The sequence below is a fragment of the Rattus norvegicus genome, chromosome 18 (assembly GCF_021556685.1).
Source record: "Rattus norvegicus strain SHRSP/BbbUtx chromosome 18, alternate assembly SHRSP_T2T, whole genome shotgun sequence".
NCBI classification, from domain to species: domain Eukaryota; kingdom Metazoa; phylum Chordata; class Mammalia; order Rodentia; family Muridae; genus Rattus; species Rattus norvegicus.
The window spans coordinates 3,133,493-3,153,786 of NC_141551.1; the positions used below are offsets into that span (position 1 = coordinate 3,133,493).

A 20,294-nucleotide genomic window follows, 5' to 3' on the forward strand; every position below is an offset into this window, starting at 1 on the left:
AACAGTAAAAGATTCTGAAGCTGCAATGAGTGAGAATGAATCCACAGTCACATGTGTAGTGGAGCTCAGGTGTCTCTAGCAGGTGCTTGGCCGTGTAGTCACTGCAGCCTTGTCACTGAACACACAACATACACCTTAACTAATGAGTGCTTCCTGCTCCACCCTGGGGTCATGTTAGAGACGACTCTATGTTATGAACTCTTGTACTTTTTACTGTACATACAAAGTTTTCTTCTTACAGCAATTTATTTCAATTAAAGAACACAAAGACTGGGCTGGAGAGATGGCTCAGTGATTAAGAGCACTGACTGCTCTTCCAGAGGTCCTGAGTTCAAATCCCAGCAACCACATGGTGGCTCACAACCATCTGTAATGGGATCCGATGCCCTCTTCTGGTGTGTCTGAACAGCTACAGTGTATTTACATATAATAAAGAACACAAAGACTTTTCATATTTTCCTACATCATTTCTTAGTATATAGCTACCAAATTATAGCTTTGGATTATACTGTATTAGGATGTTTGATTTTAAAAATCTCAGTTTGAATAGCAATAAAATACTCCTAATGACATATTGTTATACCATACACAGACACTGCACCTTCAACGCTCATCAGAGAAACCTCTTGCAGTAGACAGGAATTAACACAGACCCACCCTGGACAACATGCAGACAGTGAGAGACTTTGGAACACTCAGCCTCAAATAGGATGTCTTCTCCAACCCCCTCCCCACACTCTGCCTCAGGGATCTATGCAGAAGTGGAGGAGGAGGTAGAGGAGGAGGAAGAGGAGGAGGAGGAGAAAAGACTGTAAGAGCCAGAGATGATTGGTGACTTCCCAAAACCAGTGTCTTCCGGACACGACAGAGCTGAGTGCACATATGAACTCAGAGACAATGGCCGCACACCAAGACCTGCACAGGTTCAAGCTAGATGAGACTCCAGCACTGGGGGGTCGGGGGGAGTGGACATGGGGTCCCACTCCTAACTAAGAAGCTATCTGCAATTGACACCCACTGACAAAGGGAAAAATCAGTTTTCTCCAATGGAGTCTCTCTGGGTGCATCAACCACATCCTAGGGCAGGTCTACGCCAAGGAAGAGTTAGCCAACAGAAAATGAACTCCAAGGTTTTTCTGTGGGCTTTTTGTTTCATTTTGGTTTGGCATGGTTTTGGTTGGTTGTTTTGTTGTTGCTGTTTGTTTTTGATTTTTTTCTTTTTTGAAAGAAAGAGAACCAAGTTGTGTAAAGAGAATCTAGGAGGAGTTGGGAAGAGGAAAATAAGAAATTTAAGAAAAATTCACAGGCTATAGAGATAGCCCAGCTATGAAAAGTTAGGCTTACAACCAAAATACCAAAAGTTACTGTTTGAGTTGCTGACCTAAGTTTCATTTTAAAAAAAGAGAGAGATAGAAAGAGAAACATTAAGTTAATTTGGTTTGAGATTAGAACAGAATTTCTGGTAATTTCTGAAATGGCCTAAACTAATTTCAGCCACTCTATACTACGTTCTGTGTATCTGTTGTTTTATTTACAATGTATTTTATGTGAAGCAGTGTTTGCAGCAACTATTATAAAATTAAAACATCAACCAACTATGAAAAACATTATTAATGGTCAATCAACTATACAAAATATTACTAATGTTCGACATCCTGCAGAATGAAATATTTAGCCAAGATTAACTCTCTATGTAAAAATAAACAGAGATAAACTTCCATTAAATTAGATTCTTCTTTAATAAAATTATACATATAATATATAATAAAATTGTACATATAGCAAAAATGATTTTAAAGTGAATTTGTTTTTTATGATTTATTGTAAGTAAATGTTTGGTTGGCATACCTACTCTATATTTCTAGGTACCCAAGCTGGTGTAAATATTTCTCAGTTAAAAGGGTGTTGTGAGTAGACAAAGCTTATGAAACCCAGCTTGGAGCTGAAGGCAGCTCAGTAAGGAAGAGCACTGGCTGTGCAAGCATAAAGAGAATGGTGCAGGTCCCAGCACCCATGCAAAAGGCCAGGCCCAGTGTGCATGTGTCTATAACCTGAGCACTGACCAGGGGAAAGGCAGGAAGGTGAGGTCATCACCTAGGCTTGCTGGCCGCCAGCCTAGCTCCAGGTTCACTGAGAGGTCCCTGTCTCAATGGGGTAAGACAGAAAATGACAAACAGGCAAGGGGCAAGGCACATGACATCCTCCCCTGGCCTACACACACACACACACACAGAGAGAGGGGGGGGTGGGGAGAGAGAGAGAGAGAGAGAGAGAGAGAGAGAGAGAGCGAGCTTTTTGGAAGGACCTGCTCTAAAACAGTCTTCCGTAACACTTTCACTGTTCTCACAGTGGTGCCCGCTCTCTTCCCTAGGATTCCACCTTCCTCTTATAATTATAGACCTTCGGCAGTCGGATTCACAGAATACCTACTCGCAGAGGTTTTCCTGGCATCTAGCATTGCTGTTTTGGAACAGTCACTTACAACATTTACAGCATTTCAAAATGTCAGTCATTGTTCCAGACACATTGGAAAAGTAAAGCAACTTTGTGACTTCACTAATCAGAATGAGAAGAGTACTTGAAGTTAGTCGTGATGGCTCATGGAATCTCAGCACTTGGGAGCTTGAGGCAGGACACGCGTGAGTTCAAGTCTGCATAGTATCAGGGCAGTCTGAGTTATTCAGTGGGGTTTTCACACACACACACACACACATACACACACACACACACACACACACACACACACACACTTTAATTTTTTGCCTGGGAGAGTGGAGCACAGTTATAACCCCCACACTTGGAAATCAGAGGCAAGAGGAACAGGGGCTTAGTCACCCTCCACTACAAAACAAAAAACTGAAGCCAGCCTGGGCTACATGAGACCTGTTTTAAGAAGAGAAGTAGAAGAGTGGGGGATCAGGGAAGAAGAAGGGAGGGAGGGAGGAGAGTAGGCAGAGCATGGAGTCTGAGCCTTCTGGGCTCTTCAACAGCAGTGCTTGGCCACACTGCACCTATCCAAGCACAGTGCCTACGTGAGATCCGGCACTATGATTTTAAGCATCGCCTCAGTTGGATGATGCTTGAGCAGAGAAGATAATCACTGTCTCAGTACAAAACACTGTTTACACATACATGTGTTATGAATAAGAACCTCACTTGATATTGCTAAAAAATGACATAAAATAAAATCTCTATCAAAACGCAGTCCTAAGTGCCCAGTGCCTCCTTGCAAACGTGTACTAGACCTGTTTAACTGAGACTTTGACATCATTCCCATCTCTCCTTAAAACTAGCTCTCCCACCATTACCCTGAAATTGGCGCAGTTCCTGGAACATACAAGATATTAATAATCGGTGTCAAACTGAATATCTGAAGTTAGAAGTTTCTAAATCAACCAGTCCCACAGCTCCCTGCACCCAAATCGGGGAGAGAGCTGAACTCCCAGAAGTGCAGAGAATCCTGAGGTCTCAGGGGAGACTGCCACTTCTGCTCACATTCCTGGCCCAAGAAGAACCTGCATAGTGGCCTCTGGATACAGGAATATAGGAGCTGTCAGCAGCAGGAACCTGGACCTGAACTGAACTGAACTGAACTGAACTGAACTGGTCCCACAGCTCCCTGTACCCAAATCTCGTCGGGGGAAAGAGCTGGACCCTCAGAAGTGCAGACAATCCTGAAAACTCAGAGAAGACAACCACTTTCTGCCCACATTCCTAACCCAAGAGGAATCTGCCTAGTACCATCTGTGCCCTCTGGGTACAGGGATGTAGGAGCAGTGAGGGGCGGGATCCTTCGGGATTCTGCCTGCGCCAAGAGCTGAAAGCCACTTGCCAGGAGCACCTACACACCTGAGAGCAGAAGTAAGAGCAACTCTTCTGGGCCAAGCAACCCACCTGGAGGCTTCAGGTCACACAAACCCAAGAGCAGCTCTCTGTTCCAAGATCCAGCTGAAAGAAAACAGGTCTACAGGAGTGCTGACACAGAGGCTTACAGGAGGATCAAGCCACAGAGACAACAAGACAAGCAGCACCAGAAACAACCTGATGGCAAGAGGCAAGTGCAAGAACCTAAGAAACCAAGACTACGTGGCATCATCAGAGCCCAGTTCTCCCACCAAAGCAAAAATTGGAATATCCAAACACACCAGAAATGCATGATTTGGATTTAAAATCACATCTCAAGATGATGATAGAAGACTTTAAGAAGGACACAAGTAATTCCCTTAAAGAAATACAGGACAACAAAGATAAACAAGTAGAAGCCCTTAAAGAGGAAACACAAAAATCCCTTAAAGAATTACAGGAAAACACAACCAAACAGGGGAAGGAATTGAACAAAACCACCCAGGATTTAAAAATGGAAATAGAAACAATAAAGAAAGCACAAAGGGAGACAACCCTGGAGATAGAAAAGCTAGGGAAGAGACCAGGAATCATAGATGCAAGTATCACTAACAGAATATAAGAGATAGAAGAGAGAATCTCAGGGGCAGAAGATACCATAGAAAACATCAACAAAGTCATCAAAGATAATGTAAAACAAAAAAGCTCCTAGCCCAACACATCCAGGAAATCCAGGACACAATGAGAAGATCAAACCTAAGGATAATAGGTATAGAAGAGAGTGAAGACTCCCAAATAAAACAGCCAGTAAATATATTCAACAAAATTATAGAAGAAAGCTTCCCTAACCAAAAGAAAGAGATGCCCATAAACATACAAAAAGCCTACAGAACTCCAAAGAGATTGGACCAGAAAAGAAATTCCTCTGGTCACATAATAGTCAAAATACCAAACACACAGAACAAAGTGAGAATATTAAAAGCAGTAAGGGACAAAGGTCAAGTAAAGACAGACTTATCAGAATTACACCAGACTTCCCACCAGAGACTATGAAAGCTAGAAGATCCTGGACGGATGGAATATAGACCCTAAGAGAACACAAAACTCTCAATTAACATAGATGAAGAAACTAAGATATTCCATGACAAAACCAAATATACACAGTATCTTTCTACAAATCCAGTCCTGCAAAGGATAAGAGGTAGAAAACTCCAACACAAGGAGGAAAACTACACTGTAGAAAAAGCAAGTAATAGGGTTGGAGATTTAGCTCAGTGGTAGAGCGCTTGCCTAGCAAGTGCAAGGCACTGGGTGTGGTCCCCAGCTCCAAAAAAAAGAAAAAAAAAAAAAGAAAGAAAGAAAAAGCAAGTAAGTAATCTCCTTGCAACAAAACCAAAAGAAGAGAAACACACAAACATACTACCACCTCTAACAACAAAAATAACAGGAAGCAACAATCACTATTCCTTAATATCTCTCAACATCAGTAGACTCAATTCTCTAATAAAAAGACATAGATTAACAGACTGGATACATAAAGAGGACCCAGGATTTTGGTGCATACAGGAAACACACCTCAGAGACAAAGACAGACACTACGTCAGAGTAAAAGGCTGGAAAACAACTTTCCAAGCAAATGGTCTGAAGAAACAATCTGGAGTAGCCATTCTAATACCCAATAAAATCGACTTTCAACCAAAAGTTATCAAAAAAGATAAGGAAGGACACTTCATATTCATCAAAGTTTCCTTTGATGAATCAAAGTTTCACTTTGAGTTCATCATCCACCAAGATGAATTCTCAATCCTAAATATCTATGCTCCAAATGCAAGGGCACCTACATACATAAAAGAAACCTTACTAAAGCTCAAAACACACATTGCAGCTCACACAATAATAGTAGGAGATTTCAACACTCCACTCTTATCAATGGACAAATCGTGGAAACAGAAATTAAACAGAGACATAGAAGTTATCAACCAAATGGACTTAACAGATATTTATAGAACATTTCATCCTAAAACAAAAGAATATATCTTTTTCTCAGCATCTCATGGTACCTTCTCCAAAACTGACCATATAATCAGTCATGAAACAGGCCTCAACAGATACAAGAAGATTGACATAATCCCATGCATCCTATCAGATCACCATGGACTAAAGTTGCTTTTCAATAACAACAGAAACATCAGAAAGCCCACATATACATGGAAGTTGAACAATGCTCTACTCAATGATAACTTGGTCAAGGAGGAAATAAAGAATTTAAAGTCTTTTTGGAATTTAAAGAAAATGAAAGCATAGCATACCCAAAATTATGGAACACGATGAAAGCCGTGCTAAGAGGAAAATTCATAGCTCTGAGTGCCTGCAAAAAGAAACAGGAGAGAGCATATATCAGCAGCTTGACAGTAAACCTAAATGCTCTAGAACAAAAAGAAGCAAATACACCCAGAAGGAGTAAAGGGCAGGAAATAATCAAACTCAGGGCTGAAATCAACCAAGTAGAAACAAAAAGGACTATACAAAGAAGCCACAAAACCAGGAGTTGGTTCTTTGAGAAAATCAACAAAATAGATAAACTCTTAGCCAGACTAACCAGAGGGCACAGAGAGTCTGTCCAAATTAACAAAATCAGATATGGAAAGGAAGACATAACAACAGAATCTGAGGAAATTCAAAAAATCATCAGACCCTACTACAAAAGCCCATATTTAAAAAAAAAAAAAAAACTGGAAAATCTGGGGAAATGGACAATTTTCTAGACAAATACCAGGTACCAAAGTTAAATCAGGATCAGATAAATGACTTAAACAACCCCATAACTCCTAAAGAAATAGAAGCAGTTATTAAACGTCTCCCACCAAAAAGAACCCAGAACCAGATGGGTTTAGTGCAGAATTCTATCGGACCTTCATAGAAAACTTCATACCAATACTGTCCAAACTATTCCACAAAATAGAAACAGAAGAAGCACTACCCAATTCTTTCTATGAACCCACAATTAAGCTTATACCTAAACCACACAAAGACCCAAAAAAGAATGAGAACTTCAGACCAATTTCCTTCATGAACATCAACACAAAAATACTCAATAAAATTCTTGCAAACCGAATCCAAGAACACATTCCAACGATCATCCATCATGATCAAGTAGGCTTCATCCCAGGGTTGCAGAGACGGTTCAATATACAGAAATCAATCAATGTAATCTGCTATATAAACAAACTCAAAGAAAAAAACCACATGATCATTTCATTAGATGCTGAGAAAGTATTTGACAAAATTCAAAACCCCTTCATGATAAAAGTCCTGGAAAGATCAGGAATTCAAGGCCCATACCTAAACATAGTAAAAGCCATATACAGCAAACCAGTAGCTAACATCAAACTAAATGGAGAGAAGCTTGAAGCAATCCCACTAAAATCAGGGACTAGACAAGGCTGCCCACTCTCTCCCTACTTATTCAATATAGTTCTTGAAGTTCTAGCCAGAGCAATCAGACAACAAAAGGAGGTGAAAGGGATACAAATTGGAAAGGAAGAAGTCAAAATATCACTAGTTGCAGATGATATGATAGTATACTTAAGTGTCCTCAAAAGTTCCACCAGAGAAATACTAAGCCTAATAAACAACTTCAGCAAAGTTGCTGGGTATAAAATTAACTCAAACAAATCAGTAGCCTTTCTCTACTCAAAGGATAAACAGGCTGAGAAAGAAATTAGGGAAATGACACCCTTCACAACAGTCCCAAATAATATAAAATACCTCAGTGTGACACTAACCAGCTAGTTCTGTATGACAAGAACTTCAAGTCTCTGAAGAAAGAAATTGAAGACCTCAGAAGATGGAAAGACCTCCCATGCTCATGGATTGGCAAGATTAATATAATAAAAATGGCCATTTTGGCAAAAGCTATCTACAGATTCAATGCAATTCCCATCAAAATTACAACTCAATTCTTCATAGAATTAGAAAGCAATTTGCAAATTCATTTGGAATAACAAAACAATGCAGGATAGTGAAAACTATACTCAACAATAAAAGAACTTCTGGGGGAATCACTATCCTTGACCTCAAGCTGTATTACAGAGCAATAGTGATAAAAACTGTATGATATTGGTACAGAGACAGGCAGGTAGATCAGTGGAACAGAACTGAAGATCCAGAAATGAACCCACATACCTATGGTCACTTGATCTTTGACAAAGGAGCTAAAACCATCCAATGTAAGAAAGACAGCATTTTCAACAAATGGTGCTGGTTAACTGGCAGTCAGCATGTAGAAGAATGCAAATTGATCCATTCTTATCACCCTGTACAAAGCTTAAGTCCAAGTGGATCAAGGACCTCCACATCAAACCAGATACACTCAAACTAATAGAAGAGAAAGTGAGTAAGAATCTCGAACACATGGGCACAGGGAACTTTTCCTGAACAGAACATCAATGGCTTACGCTCTAAGATCAAGAATCAATAAATGGGACCTCATAAAACTGCAAAGCTTCTGTAAGGCAAAGGACACTGTCATTAGGACAAAACACCAACCAACAGATTGTGAAAAGATCTTTACCAATCCTACATCTAATAGAGGGCTAATATCCAAAACATACCAAGAACTCAAGAAGTTATACTCCTGAGAGTCAAATAACCCTATTAAAAAGTGGGGTACAGAGTTAAACACAAAATTCTAAGCTGAGGACTATCAACTGGCTGAGAAACACCTAAAGAAATGTTCAACATGTTTAGTCATCATGGAAATATGAATCAAAACAACCCTGAGATTCCCCCTCACACCAGTCAGAATGGCTAAGAGAAAAAGCTCAGGCCACAGCAGATGCTGACGAGGATGTGGAGAAAGAGGAACACTCCTCCATTGTTGGTGAGATTGCAAACTGGTACAACCATTCTGGAAATCAGTCTGGAGGATCCTCAGAAAATTGCACATTCTACTACCTGAGGACCCAGCTAAACCTCTCTTGGGTATATACCCAAAAGATGCTCCAACATACAACAAAGACACATGCTCCACTATGTTCATAGCAGCCTTATTTATAGTAGCCAGAGGCTGGAAAGAACCCAGATGTCCCTCAACAGAGGAATGGATTCAAAAAATGTGGTACATCTACACAATGGAGTACTACTCAGCTATCAAAAACAATGACTTCATGAAATTCATAGGCAAATGGATTGAACTAGAAAATGTCATCCTGAGTGAGGTAACTCAATCACAGAAAAACACACATGGTATGTACTCACTGATAAGTGAATATTAGCCCAAAAGTTCGAATTACCCAAGATACAATCCACAGTCACATGAAGCTCAAGAAGGATGACCAAAGTGCAGATTCTTCACTCCTTCTTAAAAGGGGGAAACAGAAATATTCATAGGAGGGGATATGGAGACAATGTTTTGAGCAGAGACTGAAGGAACAGCCATTCAGAGACTGCCTACCCTGGGTATACAGCCCATGTATATACAGCCACCAAAACTAGATAAGATGGATGAAGCTAAGCAGTGCATGTCAAATACGGAGATGAATGATCTGAGAATGGGATTCCTGTTGGAGGAGTTAGAGAAAGGATTGAAAGAGCTGAAGGGGCTTGCAACCCTGTAAGAACAACAATACCAACCAACCAGAGCTCCCAGGGACTAAATCACTACACAAAGACCATACATGGACAGACCCAGGGCTCCAGCTGCACATGTAGCAGAGGATGGCCTTGTTGGGCACCAATGGGAGGAGAAGCCCTTGGTCCTGCCAAGGCTGGACCCCCAGTGTAGGGGAATGTCAGGGGTGGGGGGGCTTTGTAAAGGGTGGTTGGGGAGAGGAACACTTCTAGAATAAGGGGAAGGGGTTGGGGTAGGGGGTCTTATGTCTGGGAAACTGGATAAGGGAATAACATTTGAAATGTAAATTAAAAAATCCCCCCCCCCAAAAGAAATGTCTAAATCCTCTTTGGTGTGAGAGCAGGCTTTCTAATTCTAGCCTCTGGAATGCGGTGAAGATCAATTGAGAACAAGGAAGACAACACACCCAGGCAAATGTTTGGTCAACCTACACCTGTTTCTCTCCCTCTGGTGATGTTTCCTTCTGGCTCCTAGGGTAACTACCCTTGTAGGGAATAGTTATCTCATTCCTCAAACCTAAATTAGAAAACATACCTAGATGGATAAGTGGAAAAGGTCAGGCATCATGGATTCTTCTTCATAGTAGATAATCTGTGTAGAGGCCTTAATTGGCATGGAGCCCTAGAATACATTTTGAACAGATTACCCACCTCTGAGGATAACAGACCACCTGCTTACACATCTCTACTGGCAGAAGCGTTTAACAATGGACTCTTGCTGTGCCTGGCACGTAGCTACTCCTCCCACTAGAACTGAATTATTTTGCTGCAGGCTACAACATTCTGAGTAGTTTGTTGGGAGTTGATGGGAGGTGGGGATAACTCACAAGCTTAGCAGAGCTGAGCCGCTGCAGCATGTTGGGCTAGCCTTTGATGCAGACTGGTTGGACAGGTTCTGGATCTACAGAAGAACCAGTTTGACTGGCCTGTTATGCCAACATATTCTGGTTTGATTCCATGTTCCACAGAGCACAGGTAGAAAACCTGCCCGGCGAGTTCAATGAAAGGCATATTAGGTTATCCATCGCACAGGGTATAGCTTAGATGCAGCCGAGCTCTGCCAGCTCTCAGCAGTGTCTAGCAAACTCTGGTGTGCTCCAGAGAGGTGTCGGACTCTGATCTAACATCCAGGTTCATATCTTCAGGTTTAGTGGTGACCCTCTGACCAGGTGCCTCTGACCAGGGACAGACATTGTCTAAATGAATTGAAGGGTAAGTTCATATTTTTTTATATTTTTTAATTTTTAAATGCATCTTTGAAAGATTAAATTAAATGATGTTTAAGACGAGATATACTTTAACACAGCAGCATAAAATACCTGCATTATTATACTTCTCTGGAAGCCTGGTTGAATATTGTTTTATGAAGTTGTATCTATGTTCATTTGATTTATTGAGATAAACTACACATTTTGCCATACTTTTTTTATAAGTTAGTTATAAGTATTGTCATTTTCAAAGCCAAGTCAAATAACTCTGTTAAATATATCTCAGTTATTAATGAATCATCTTCAGCCATCTATTTCTTTGATAATATATACTATTATGTTTTACAGGCTGTTGCTACATGGTAACAATTTCATATGGTAAATCTAATTGTGAATAAAATAATTGTTTCTTTAAGGCAAAAGAGAAAAGGTATTGTCCTGCTTGAGGATCCTAAGTACTTGAGAGGAACAATTACCAGCAAGATTTGAGGAGTGTGAAAAACAAAGATTGTGGAATCTGGTAACTGATTAATGATTGGGTTCTAAAGCACTTGCTGAGCTGAACAGAAAGGAATGAAGACAGGTTGTGTCATGCCTGTTAGGTCTGAAAGCTTTTTATGTTACAGAATCCGTGATCTTCCTTTCACTTACATTCTAAGGTGGTTCTTTCACCTCCTTCATGAATCCAGTTCCCTTCTGTACAGTTTGCCATGTAGACCGTAAGCGGTCCTGTAGATTTACTTTAGTACACCATACAGTCATCCACAGACAGACAGAGTGCACTCATCCTCTGGGGAATTTATTGTAACAGCTGACATTTTAATGTATCAGGGAACTTTTAAAAATTAACAGATTCATATTGACTAACCCGTAGGTTATCTTGACAGGACTTTACCTGGGACTGAGTGGATCTTTTCACTGTTCTTAGTATCCCTAGTTTATGGATATGTCCAAACATAAAAGACTGCAATACTGTAGTATGTTAATAAAGCAGGGGCAGGAGATGCTCAAATGAGATTTCCATTTTTATAGAGAAAACCTTTAGATACTTCTTAGTCCTGCTTCTAGACAGTTCTGCATAACCTTTCTGGTAATTCCGTTAAACTGAAAAGCTAGGCCGCAATAGGAATGTGCTGATTCGGCAACTCAAGATCCATTTTATTCAACATACATACATTTTCCAAGTTGGAGGAGATATGCGTCAAAACTTTTATTTAGTGGAATTTTCTCTTTTCAGTTAGTGTTTAGGTACAATATGCATTCGGAGTGTATCATGCTGTTTCTGCTATTCTGATGCATATTGTAATTAAAACTGTAAACTGCACTGTTTAAAACTCAGGGATTTCTGTTCAGACAAACTTAAAACTCTGAACATTTTTTATGTTAATGGTTTTTGAAGAAAGTCATTAAGGAGCCAAATACATGTTTTACATGGCTAAAATTCCAAGCCTAATTCTACATTTTGGAATAAAATTCTGTAATTTTCATTTAATTGAACTTTTACCCCAACTAACCGATTTGGATAATTGAAGACAGGCAGAGTTGTTATGAGTAAAAAATGAACTAGAATATTAAGAATTTCCCAGTTCGTCGTATTAAAGACAGACAGCCCTAAAAGTAACCAGAAATGATGGAATTTAGACCTTATATATTACTAATAAAAGAGTCCTTCCAACTAAGGCCATGGACACAATCAGAAAAAAATCTCAAAGGCACATGTTCAGTAATAAAGCATCACCATCTTTACAAACAGCTATGTACAACTGGCTTGACTCCCATCTACGCATGCAATCTTGTACGTTTTTCTGAGGTGGAGCCAGGTTTGAGACAGCATCTCTCTAAAGCCTTGGCTCTCCTGGAACTTGCTGTACAGACCAAGCAGATTCTCTGTCCCTGCCTCCCAAGTGCAGAATTAAGGTGTGCCACCATGCATCAACTTCTTAAATGTTTAATACCTTTTCATTGGTGAAGAAATAGTGAAACGAAAATCTCGTGTGTCTCTTACCCCTCAGTCAGTGTCCTCCACAGGAAGTAGGGCCTGCTCTGCTGGTCGGTGTGTAATTCTTTATTTGGGAGGTCATCCCAGAATCAAGACTGAGAGGAGAAGAAGAAACAGGGAACAGCCAAAGCAGACCACACTTTTTTAAAAGATTATTTTAAAATATGTATGCCTGTGTGAATTTATCCCACCTATATTTAGGTGCCCATGGAGACGAGGAACTAAGACATAGGTGGTTGTGAACACGTGATATGAGGAAAGAGAACTGAACAAGTGCTCTTAATCATCTTTCCAGCCCCTAGATTGCACTTTTAAATCCATCTGCAACTTCAAACAAGTAGTACTCAAAGGCCAACATATTCTTAGGAGTCATGAAACAACCTCAGATTTTCCTGTCAGAGAACAGAGGCAAACAGCACATGTGTACCAGCTCTGACTTCCAGCTAAGGGGCCTCGCAGGCTGTTAATTCGTACAATTTCAAGTTGTGTAGAGTCTCCAGTAGTTTCAAAGAAGGCCACAGGCCAAAAGGTCAGGGAAGAGCTTTCAGGTTTCATCTGCCTGGATCTGATTGTCACTTAAACAAGAAAGCCCCCCAAAGTGTCTGATATACTACAGGAAAAACATTAGCAAAGTGGTTTTTCTTTAGTTAATCAATAGAGTTCTTTAAATGTAATATGAATTTTCTGAGCTAATAATACAGCAATTTCAAATGGAAAGTAAGGAATTTTAGCTTTATTTTTTGTTTCATGTATTCAATCCATTCACACAAAACCTGAGATGCACTGAAACCTGACTTTCTGTGAGAAAGGCATTTTCTAATAAAGGACAACTCATTTCCTGAATTTGACTGCAATTTTAAAGGGCCAAGCAGCAGAAGAATGATCAGTTAGTAATCACTCTATTCCCAAGATTGATCCGAAGACTTCATTAAAGTCATTGGTAAAATTCACATAAAAACGAATTGTCTACATTGGACTCTTAAGTAACACCTTTCATTCTGCTGAAGCAGAGGGTTTTGAAGAGTACAAGTTTGTTTGGGAATGTTTCCAAGAGGGTCTGGTTACCAGAAGTAATTAAGTGTAACCTATAACCTGATGCCAGAGCTTGAGCCTGAAGAGTACACATGCAGGTTCTAAGCAAGTAGACTAAAAATGGAAAAACTCACCAGTCGTAGTCATGTGTTCCAACTATATGGATGTCACATGGGTTTACATAATGAGTCGAACTTGGTCAGAGAACCTGAAAGAGATGCCTGGCATGGTAGTTCCCCCCGTAATCCTAGTTCAAGGGAGGTGAGGCAGGACTGAGGCAAGGCGGAGGCCAATCTAAGCTATAGCATGAGACATGGTCTCAGTAAAAATCAGAAAGAAAGCAAAGGAGAGACAGGTGCAGATGAAAGAGAAAGCTGGCAATCTGACAAGGTATATCTTTTCATGTAGCTTGAATTCTACTAGAACAATTATGCTTGAGATTAAAAAGAAACGCGAGTTGTTAAGGTGGCTGATGAACTGAATCAGTTTATTCTGCTTTATTACAAGAAAACCAACCCTAATGCACAGCAAATAAGAAGAGAGGATACGCGTGCTGAGCAGACCCCAATAATAACAGATACACTTTCATAGGGAGAACACAGTCAGGTATTTACGACTACACAGTAGCAAAGGTAAAAATGTACCAATGTCACCTTCCCCTGGTCATTTACCACTGTTATGAAATAATTCCAAACAAGCAATAACTTCTGACGTTTGAAACTGGGATAGATAACATTTTAAATGCTTGTATTAATTTCTTGAAAATTCTATATAATGTATATAGAATTCCATTCCCACCTCCTGCCCATCCATATTACTACTGCTACTGCTACTACTACACAGCCCATCCTGTCTAGTTTGTGCTTCCCAAATATTCGCAGAAGTGAGGCTATACCCTAGATTGTGGTCAACTGAGTGGGCTCATCCCTTTGAAGAAAACTGACGAGCCTCCCTCTTTCAGGAGCTATTAGTTGCCAGTAGCTCCACAGCTGGGAGTGGGGGGTACTTTGTGTTCACCCCCTTCTCTCTGCTTAGACTTCCGTCTGACTTGAGTGTGCTGTTAGAACTGCCGTGAAGTCATATGTGTGAAGGCCCTGTTGTGCCCAGAAAACTGTTTCATTGTAGCCATCCATCACCTTCGGCTCCCACGATCTTTCTACTCCCTCTTCTGGAATGGTCCTTGAGCCTTGGGAAGAGGGTATGACATGGACATCCCACTTAGGGCTGTGCACTCTGCAGTCTCTTATGTTTTTCTTATTTTTTTTTTGTCATTCTTAGAGCAATCTCTTTGGGTATAACAAACACTAACTTGTCTCCTTTCTGTTGGAAAAATAAGAGCAGTCTAGAAAACATGTAGGTAGAGATAGGGCCAGAGCTTGAAGCCTGGTCCTACTTCCAGCTCAGAACTCTTGCTAAGAATAATAGGCATAGGCCATCTTTGATGATGGGATATGATCAGGTTTGGTGGTGGTGGTGGTGGTGGTGGTGGTGGTGGTGGTGGTGGTTGGTTGGTTGGTTGGTTGGTTGGTTTTGGAGCACTTCCTGCTCTGCTCTTTTCTGAAATTCTGAGATAAGGCCCTTGGATCTATGGTTTTGTTGTTCTGATTTGTTGTTGTGGGTTTATTTTGTTTTGGTTTTAGTTTTTGTTGTTTGTCTTTTGAAACAAAGTTCTTCATACATAGCCGAAGCTAGCCTCGAACTTGCAGTCCTCTGCCTTCAACATCATGCATTCTGGGATTACAGATATGAGCCACTATGCCTAGCTCAATGTATTAAATCTTTGGCCTGGTTTTGGTTTTTGAACGAGGTTCTTTATTCGGTAGCCAGACTGGCCTGGAACTCAGGGCAGTCCTCCTGCCTCAGGTTCCTAAGTGCTAGATTATAGGTGTAAGCCACTATGCCTGCTTTGATGATTATACTTAATTTAGTACATGAGGATGTGGAGAGAGATGACTCAGTGGTTGGGGAAGAGCACTTGCTGCTCTCGCAGAGAAGCTGGGCTCAGTGCCCAGCATGGACATGGCGGCTCATAGCCCTTCTAGGTCCAGTACCTCCTCTGGTCTCTGCAGTACCAGGGACATGCGTGGGTCACGGACATACACTCAAGCAGAACACTCCTACACCCCAAAAGTAAATACATCTTCAAATTTAGTACTTGAGAGAATCCACAACAGAGGAATGGAAAAGCCAGTACAAATTATTTTTACTAATTCCATCAGAAGTTGATTTATAGCCATCTTCATCTTTCATGTGTGTGTGTGTGTGTGTGTGTGTGTGTGTGTGTGTGTGTGTGTAGTAAGATGAGTAAAAGTCTATGAATAATAAAATTTCTTAAAAAAGAAATTATTAATGTATAAATGTCTAAAAAATCGACCCCAGTATTGTAGTGTGTACCTGTAACCCCAGCGCTTGGGAGATGATGGCAAGAGGGTCAGGAGTTCAGGTCATTTTCAGCTGCACAGTATAAGTTTAAGGCCAGCCTGGGCTGCATGGGCCCTGGTCTGGATCTAGGGGAGTTAGGGAGAGAAGCCAGGGATGAATATTACATATATATGTATATATACATATATAATATTATATATCCATATTCATATATATGATTATTATATATACGAATTATGAAATTCTCATAGAATAAAATAGGTCTTTTTAGTTAATCGGTTTCAAGACAGGGTGTTCCTATGTAATCCAGGCTGAATTTGAACATGCCATCTTCCAGCCTCAGCTTCCTGGGATTATAGATAATGTGCTACCATGCCTGACCAAAAAGGGCTTATAAATTTGATGTAACGTAGTTAGTTTCACAATTAAGAGGTTCACACATACATAGGCATTTAGCCAATGCTGCACTTAAGAACCTGTTATAAACCACCTCCATTCATTATTATTGAAATTTACTTCACAATTTTTTAGAAATATGAAACGTACCGGGATAAAGTTTTCCCAGTTTATTCTGTTTAAACTTTTAAAATATATGATATTTTATTCTAATTTCATAATTTAGAAAGCTTTCTGAAGTAAGTTGATATATTGGGGCTATAAGTTAACTTCTATGTAATAATTTTTTGTTAAAATTGAGGCACCATTTTTTTCCAAAATATTTTTTAAATTAAAAAGTTGAGGTTGGTGGGTGAATGAATGCCTGTACTTCAGCACTCAAGAAGCTGAGACAGAACTGGAAGTCTGAGGTCAATCTAGAACAAAAATAAACTAGAAAACAGAAAGTGAACAGGATGATTAAATGGATTTTAAAAAAGAAGCAGCTGAAAGCTTTCGTACGGATTCGATCATTAACAACTACACAGCCCCTGAGAAGACTACGGCTGCCAACAAACCCACAAAACTCACAGGGAGCTGAGGCAGGAGTCTTGGGTCTCCCTAGGAGTTATTTAGTCTTCAAACTCTGTAATTGCTTGGTTTGATTTTCTGAGAGCAGGACTTGCTTTGTAGCCCTAACTGGCCTGTTCCTTGTTACCTGCCCAGTTTTTCCTCAGATGTGTTCAGTCCACCAGTCAACCTGCTGAATGTAGGATACATCTCCTTTATTGAACCTTAAAGCAAGTCACCGAAATAAAACAGGTACAAGTTCATCTGTATGTCCTAAACAGTTCACAAAGAAAGTCACTGAGGGTGTGCTAGCTTAAAGCAGGATTTTACTCCAAAATTTCGTAGTCTTGATTACAACTAAGAAAAACTGAAAAAGTACTAACTAAAACTCAGTCTGCTAACTAGCCTGTGATAATGCCAATAAGGCATTGTCTTGATTGCTAATTGATATGCCCTGCCCAGTATGTGCACTTCCACTGCTGGATCCTAACTTCTATAAAGAATGTGGCTGAGCAAGCCGGAGGAAGCAAACCAGAGGAAGCAAGCCAGAGGAAGCAAACCAGTAGCAGCTTCTTCAGTGGTTCCTGCCTCTGCTCCTGCTTGAGTTCTTCCCTTGGCTTCCTTCAATGATGGACTGTGTTTGTGTTGTATACACCAAATAGACTCTTTCCTCCCCAAGATGCATTTGGCCAGTTTTAACACAGTGAAAGAAGCAAACTAAAACAGAGATGAATGTTAAATGTGTTTGTTTTCATAAACCTATCAAGAAATATTTTAACAAACATATTCTAAATGCTGCTGACTTGCTTTTACAGTTAACCCTTCAGAATACGTTCTGTTTCTGTAACTATAGATAAGTATTAAGTATTATTCTCACTTTCTGACATGGTTACAACACACACACACACACACACACACAAACACACACACACACACAAACACACACACATGACAATAAAGTATATTGACTAGATAAAAGAATTGTCTTTCAAGATTGCTAAAATAAACAAACCTTTTCAGTTTTATAGTCTTGGTGATTGTGTTTATGCTTTTTTGGCATCTCTTTGGCAGTTAAGTTCTGAGGTTCTCCTAAGTACCAGTGTTAGAAATGAGACCTAAAAGATAACTACTTAAAATTCTTAGACTTCATAAACCTATAATGTAGTCATAGAGATGAAATATTGCCTAAATGACTACTACATTGTAAGTAGATGTCCAGGGAGAACTATCTGTCCCTGTCCAGGACACGTCATTTTGAAAATAGATTAATAACATTCTTAAACCACCACAACATCTACATCTAGAAATAAACTGTATAAGAACCTTCTTTATCAAGCATTTCTGTATGTTAGTTCCTGAACTGAGAAAACCATATTCCAGTAAAATTTGCCCATTATTGACATGAAATGAAGCTCAGTGAATGATTTTTAAAAACAAACGAGAAGACTGGTTGGATGATTCAGTTGGTAAAGGTGCCTACTGCCAACACTGATCACGAGTTCAATCCCCAGAGGACACACATGGCAGATGGAGAGAACTGACCCCTGCAAGTTAGCTCTGATTCCCACATTTATCCTGTGTCTCCAGATTCAGTAAACAAATAAAAGCAAAAACCACATCATAATGTACTTTCCATCCAAGCATGAGGATCTAAGTTCAAATCCTAGGCACCTGAAAAACTCCAGTGAGTGGAGACAAGTGGATACCTGGGGTTTAGCACCCAGTCAGTCTATCTTAATCAGTTAAGTTCCAGTAAAAAGTTCCAGCGAGAGACCGTGTCTCAAGAGATAAGATGGAGGGACTGGAAAGATGGCTCAGCGGTTAAGAGCACTGACTGTTCTTCTCAGAGGTTCTGAGTTCAATTCCCAGCAACTACATGGTGGCTCACAACCATCTGTAATGGAATCCAATGCCTCTTCTGTCGTGTCTGAAGGCAGCTACAGTGTACTCTTATACATAAAATAAATAAATCTAAAGGAAGGAAGGAAGGAAGGAAGGAAGGAAGGAAGGAAGATAGATCGAGGCCAGGCTTGATGACACATTTTAGTTCCAGTACATTTGAGATAGAGGCAGGTAGAACTCTGTAAGTCCAAAACCAGTGTGATCTACACAGCAAATGTGAGATCCTGTCTCAACAAACAAACAAACTAGCTAACTAGCTAACTAAAAGGAAGCACAGCTGAGGAAGACATATGATACTGACCTGGCCTCCACATGCATATGCACACATATGCATGCATGCCTGTATGTGCACATGCAAGTATCCACACTAACAGGTACACACATTACCTGTTATGTAACAAAAATACACACCAAAATCAAACACGTTAAATTGTATTAAAATAAAAACACATGCCATTAGATCCAGTAGCTCATGCATATGATCCTAGCCATTTGGAAAGCTGAGGTAGGAAGATTGTCTCAACAAGACAGAGTAAGGCCCTGTCTTAAAACATTTAAATAGTTTCTAAAGGAAAACTAAGAAGGACACTTACTCCAGTATAGCTATAGCTTCACATTTAGCCAAACTTAACAAAGCTTCTAGCCAGGTATGATGGTACACGTTTGTAATCCAGGCTGAAGGGGGTGGGAGGGATTAAGGCTAACCTGGACTACATAGGGAGTCAAAGTCTATAAATAAATAATAAAACTTGCTGATCTGGGCTGAAAATTGGCCAGACTAAATGAGGCTATTCTCATTGAAAGTAATGTGTAATAGTTTGTGTTTATGTATACATAGTGCTGGTATGAGGGATCAAACACAGGGCCTTGTGCATGCTAAGTAAATACCAATGAGCTGTATTCCTTAGCTATGGGTAATCCTTTCTGAGAAAGGATTTGTTATTATGTAGCTGAGGCTAGCTGGAACTTTCCACATAGCCAGTCTAATCTGCAACTTTTAGCAATCGTGCCTCAGTCTTCTAAGTACTGGGATTCCAGATTTAACAGTGTAAGCTACCATACCCTCATCACCTTTAATGCCTGCTATAAGTACTTACGTGAACACCAAAGGCACTGTCAACAGAATTACATCTAAGGCACTATCAACATAAAAACATTGATGCTGACATGACCCATGGATGCTAAATATAGCTTTTGAAGTTATTATAAAATCACTAAAACTGACTGGAACTTAAACACTTTTCTTTCTTGCTTTCTTCTTCTTCTTCTTCCTCCTCCTCCTCCTCCTCCTCCTCCTCCTCCTCCCCCCCCCCTCTCCTTTTATCAAAACAGGATCTCACTATGTAACTTTG

The 20,294-nt window shown here is 40.1% G+C and overlaps 1 protein-coding gene across 4 annotated transcripts in view; it reads left to right on the forward strand.

Moving 5' to 3' along the window:
- The first annotated feature begins 10,410 nt into the window (after positions 1–10,410).
- Rbbp8 (RB binding protein 8, endonuclease) overlaps positions 10,411–20,294 on the forward strand; it is an 86,695-nt gene continuing 76,811 nt past the window's right edge. For 2 of the 4 annotated variants that reach the window (XM_087592607.1, XM_087592614.1), the window contains exon 1: positions 10,426–10,686. The gene's annotated coding sequence lies outside the window, so the exon portion shown is untranslated. Of the gene's footprint in view, positions 10,687–20,294 lie in introns of all 4 variants that reach the window. The other 2 variants (XM_087592602.1, XM_087592620.1) reach the window with 2 other exon arrangements.